The sequence below is a fragment of the Mus caroli genome, chromosome 6 (genome assembly GCF_900094665.2).
Source record: "Mus caroli chromosome 6, CAROLI_EIJ_v1.1, whole genome shotgun sequence".
NCBI lineage: Eukaryota > Metazoa > Chordata > Mammalia > Rodentia > Muridae > Mus > Mus caroli.
The window spans coordinates 144,913,560-144,919,076 of NC_034575.1; the positions used below are offsets into that span (position 1 = coordinate 144,913,560).

Genomic DNA, 5,517 nt, shown 5'->3' on the forward strand with positions numbered 1-5,517 from the left:
CTTTCTTTCTTTCTTTCTTTCTTTCTTTCTTTCTTTCTTTCATAGACTTTTTTTCTGAACCTGGATCTTGCTGATCCAGCTAGGTTGACTGGCCAACAACCCCCTTGGACCCTTCTATCTCTGATTCCCCAAGCTCTGGGATTAAAAACTGATAACACACAGCTTTTTTTAAAATTTATCCTTTGAAATTTTTATACATGTATTTTGATTCTATCTACTCTTCATTCCCTTCCTCAAACTCCCCCTTCCCCCCCATCATGTCTCCCTCCCAACTTCATGTCCTGCTTTTGTTTATTTATTTTTTGTTTATCTATGGAGTCTAATTGCTACTCATACGCACATGGGCCTGTGGCCATCTACTGGGACATTGGAACCTACCCATGGCTGCACTCCTAAGAAAAAAACGACTCTCCCTTCCCCAGCAGCCACCAATGGCCACTAGCATCTCAGTTAGGGATGGACCTTGGGTGCCCCGCCCCATCCATGCTGACAGCCAATAGCTCCTCAGTTAGGGGTGGACCTTGGGTGTCCTGCCCCATCCATGCTGGAAATGTTAACTGGCTTGCTTTTACTCAGATCTTGTGTAGGCAGTCAGAGCAGCCATGAATTCATATGTGCAGCATGATGTCATGTCCAGAAGGCAGGGCCTTCCTCTCTAGCCCCCAGCTCTTACATCCTTTCTGCCCCATACAGTTGTTATTCTCAGGAGTTTGAACAGCAATGCATCTCTGCATTAACCACTTCCTACTGGAGATAAAAGCTTCTGTGACCAAGCTTTGAAGTAGCCAAAATTTATAACTATAAACAAACACTTAGAAGGTAATTTAGAAGGTCAATATCAATATGCTCTCCTCAGGGCTTATGACTTCCATAGCCATGAATTTTGGCCAGGTTGCATTATCATGAGTGGTTGGTTACCCTAGAAACAGTCTTGCCATTATCACACCAGTGGGCACATCCTGTTTAATGAGCTAGTATTATAGATATACCAACCGCTTCAGTGCTGGTTAAAGCTATTGATATCTTTTCTCTGCCAGTAACCTTCATAGTGCAGCAGGGAGAGTTTCCAGGATAGTTTGAGACTGGTTTCTCTGTGTCCTGCAGCCAAAGTGTGTGGTGTCTTCAGCAACAGGTTTCTACCATGTAGTTTTGGGGACCAAGAGCAATGATAATAGCCTGTATTGTTTTGGGTGCCTTTGAGACCTCGCTGACAATAACTCATAGAGAGGTAACTGGAGCCATAGCTGGTTCTGGGAAATTAAACTCAGGTCTTAGAATGAATCTCTCCTCCGGCTCCTGGAATAGCTTTTTATTTATTTTAACAGGAAGTGAGTTTTGAGACCCAAAGCTATGCATATTGGAGCACACATATGTAACAGCAGGGAGTTATTCTGCGAAGGAAGGACAAATGTAAGCCTTGGGGCTAGAGAGATGAGCCAATAGTTAAGCACATTTACTGCTCTTGCAGAAGACCCAAGTTTAGCTCCCAGCAGCCACATGGCTGCTAACACCCATTTGTAACTCCAGTTCCGAGGGACCTGACACTTTGTTCTAGCCTCTGTGGGCACTGAGCACGTGTGTAGGCATGCTCATACACAGAAAACAAGAATAAAAATGTAAATCTAGGAAAAATTCCCTGATGCTTGTAAGGCTCAGGAAGTAGAACATGGGAAAATACAGGTTAAAGCCAAATATATGAAAATATCTATCCCCAAATCAGAGACAGTTGAGAGATGAGAGCCTTTTAATATTGCTTCTCCTGCCACGTGTGCATGGCTGTACAAGAACCTTCCCCACACAAAACAAGAAACCCCACTTTTCATGATTTGTTCCTTATTTCAGACCCTGGAAGCATGAAAAATCTGGTCTAAACTATAAACATATTTGGAATCAGAGGGTTCTGGGAACAGACTTCCAGGATATCCCTCCAGTCAGCGAAGAAGGCAGAGTCATTCAGGCTGTGAGAGTTCAGCCTGGGTGGTGGGCTCTCCTGAGAGCCTGCAGCCTTATGTTCCAGCACAGAGGGAAGAACCAGTCCCGTCTTTATGAGATAAGTAGAGGATCTTCTAGTGAAGGCTGCTGACTGATTATTTTTTTTCATTTTTGTGAGTACATGGTCGCTATCTTCAGACACACCAGAAGACAGCATCGGATCCCCATTGTAGATGGTTGTGAGCCACCATGTGGTTGCTGGGAATTGAACTCAGAACCTCTGGAAAAACAGTCAATGCTCTTAACCACTGAGCGCCATCTCTCCAGTCTGGACTGTTTTTTTTTAAATTTAAAATATTATTATGAGTATTTTGAGACAAGGTCTCACCCTGCAGCTCAGGCTGATATGAACATGTGAGCTCCCTGCCTCAATCTCTGCAGTGCTGTGATAACAAGTATGGGTCATCACAGTCAGCCAGTTCTTAGAATTAATGACATTCTTGGACCTTAAGTTGGGGTGGCTTCATTTTCACCATGCAGAACCTATCTCTCTTTCTCTCTTTCTCCCTTGGCCCTGTTCTTTACACCCCAAATATTACTTGAGCATCTACTAGTGATATATTCTGGGTAGGTGCAGGGGACACAGATATGGCTCCATGGAGATGTACTTAAAGAACTCAGTATTTATCCTCTTAGATTATTTTTTTCCATTTATTCTTAAAGATAATTCATATACACCTCTTATTCAGAATCCTAATTCTTTGAGAATTGATACTATTTTATGTAGAAGATGTGACCAAAATAAACATTATATAACATATATATATATGTATATATATACACATACATACATATACACATAATATATTATAATGCTTATAGTTCTCATTATTTTCCAACTTGAGCTGCAAGGAATCTTGAAGTATTAGGTGCTGTCATGTCGATTAAAGAAGGCATTTTTATTTAGTATGTAAAGGCATATTTTAATAGATTTTCCTTTCATCTGACATGGATTGAGTGGTTTCCAAGTGCCAGCTGAGGGAGGAGTTTTGTGTGTCTTTATCTTTCGGTTTTTGCTCCCAGGAGGTGCATTCTTAGAAAAGCCCCCAGGTTACAAAAAAGGATGCATAGTTTTGGGGGCAACATCCTGTCTATTTTAAATGATTGGAGAGGGGAAGACATTGTGTCCAAGACTGTAATTTTCTGGATGACTCTGTCTTGTTACAGTTACTATCCTGTGCAGAGCAGTCGTGTGGTTCTCACTGGGAATCCTGCCGACAATTTTCTTTGGGGCATCCATTATTTCATAGGGAGACCCAGTGCAAATGGGGACTGGACAAAGCAACTGAGCATCGAGGGAATCCCTTCCACTGGGCACTTTCAGGGACTTCTTAGGGAGTGAGAGGTGGGAGCGGGGTGGATGATAGGGGTGGGGCATGGATTAGTTCAGATAAAATCCCAAGCTGTGGTCAGCCAGACATACAGACTTCTGTTTGCTTAGTCTCTCATAAGATAGCTTGGGACTACAACCAGTTATAAATTTTGATAAAAATAAAAGTGTTTTTTCTGGGTGAGCTGTCACTAGTTTTTCAGAAGGAGTTGGGTCCCTATGTAAACTTACTTTGTGAGTCTGAGCTGAGTGCTCAGCTGACAGAGGTAGTGATTTGTTTAAAGCACACATATACCTGTACTGGGGCTGTAGCTCACTTGGTAGAATTCATGCCATGCTAGAGGCCCTGGGTTCAAGTTCCAGCATTGCATCAACTGGCAGGGCTAGCACATGGTCCCACCACTCAGGAGGACTTCAAGTTCAGGGGTTATCTTCAGCTACATAGCAAGTTGGAGGACAGCCTGGGATAAATAAGACCAGATCTTAAAACAAACACACAAGGTGGCAGCAGCAGCGGCAGCCACGGTGGCAGCCGGGGCTGATTGCTCGGAGCACTTCTGGCTGCTGGTGGTGCTCAGCTGGGCATATCTCGCCCATGCCATGGCAGGAACCAGCGGCACTAGGAGCGCTCATCCCTTGCACTGCTCCTGCCGCAACGACTTCCAGTTGTGCTTCTCACAGGTGAAGGGCACTGGCAACGAGGACGTGGCAGCAGGTATTATGTAGTTCAGCCTCTCCTCAAACCTTGATCTCCTGCTCCTCCATCTCCCAGGTGTGCTAGGACTGAGCCGTCATCTCCACTGTCGAGTATAACTGTGGGGAGCCATTCCGGACTCCCTGGCCAGCCGGATGGAAATCTACTCCAGGCTGTAAACAAGCCCATGTTTGGTGGATGGCCCACCCTTAATCCCTGATTGGCTGAGCAAGTCTGCCTGGTGAGGTGATGTGACCTGTGGTGATTGGTGGGGGCGTGGTTGTGGCTGGAGTGGAGAAAAACACTTGTAACCAGAGAGGCTGGGGGATTTTAAGAAAGAAGCTGCCTGAGTAAAACTGCTTTAAGAAGAACCGGTGGTTGTGTCTTTCTTGCTGGTCAGAGTTGGACGCGACATGTAACTACTCTGGAGACCTTCTTGCAACAGGAGACAAAGGTAGCAGAGTTGTTATCTTCCAACGGGAACAAGAGAAAGGCCACATTCACTCTAGGGGAGAGTACAATGTTTACAGTATTTTTCATAGTCATGAGCCAGAGTTGGACTATTTGAAAAGTCTAGAAACTGAAGAAAGATTTAATAAAATCAGGTGGTTACCACAAACAGAATGCTACTCATTTTCTACTCTCTACACATGATAAAACTATTAAATTATGGATATAAATGAACTGGATAAGAGAGAATTTAGAATTACAGCACTACGGGTTCCAATATAGAAGCCCATGAATCTTAATGATGGTCGGAGAATTAACCTATGGCATTTAGAAATCACAGATAGGAGCTTCAGCATTTTGGACATCAAGAGAAGTAATATGGAGGAGCTGACAGAAGTCACCACTGCCGCAGAGTTCCACCCATGCCAGTGCAAGGTATTTGTCTACAGTAGCAGCAAGGGCATCATCGGGTTGTATGACATGCATTCCTCTGCCCTATGTGATAGGCATGCTGAGTTTTTTTTGAAGAGCAAGAAGATCTCAGCAGTAGATCCTTTTTCTCAGAAGTAATTTCATCTGTATATGATGTCAAGTCCAACCACAATGGTCGATACATGATGACTAGAGAATGTCAGTGAAGGCATGGGACCTCAAACATGGAGGGAAGGCCTGTCGAGACCCACCAGGTACTTGCGTACCTACGAAGCACGCTCTGCTCCTTGTATGGGAATGATTGCATCTTTGACAAGTTCCAGTGCTGCTGGAACGGTTCAGACAGCCATTGTACTGGCTAGTTTTGTGTCAACTTGACACAGCTGGAGTTATCACAGAGAAAGGAGCTTCACTTGAGGAAATGCCTCCATGAGATACATCCGTAAGGCATTTTCTCAATTAGTGATCAAGGGGGAAAGGCCCCTTGTGGGTGGGACCATCTCTGGGCTGGTAGTCTTGGTTCTATAAGACAGCAGGCTGAGCAAGCCAGGGGAAGCAAGCCAGTAAAGAACATCCCTCCATGGCCTCTGCATCAGCTCCTGCTTTCTGACCTGCTTGA

At 44.4% G+C, this 5,517-nt stretch overlaps 1 pseudogene; it reads left to right on the forward strand.

The window, feature by feature from the left end:
• The first annotated feature begins 4,754 nt into the window (after window positions 1-4,754).
• On the forward strand, window positions 4,755-5,260 carry LOC110295836 (annotated as a pseudogene).
• The last annotated feature ends 257 nt before the right edge of the window (window positions 5,261-5,517 follow it).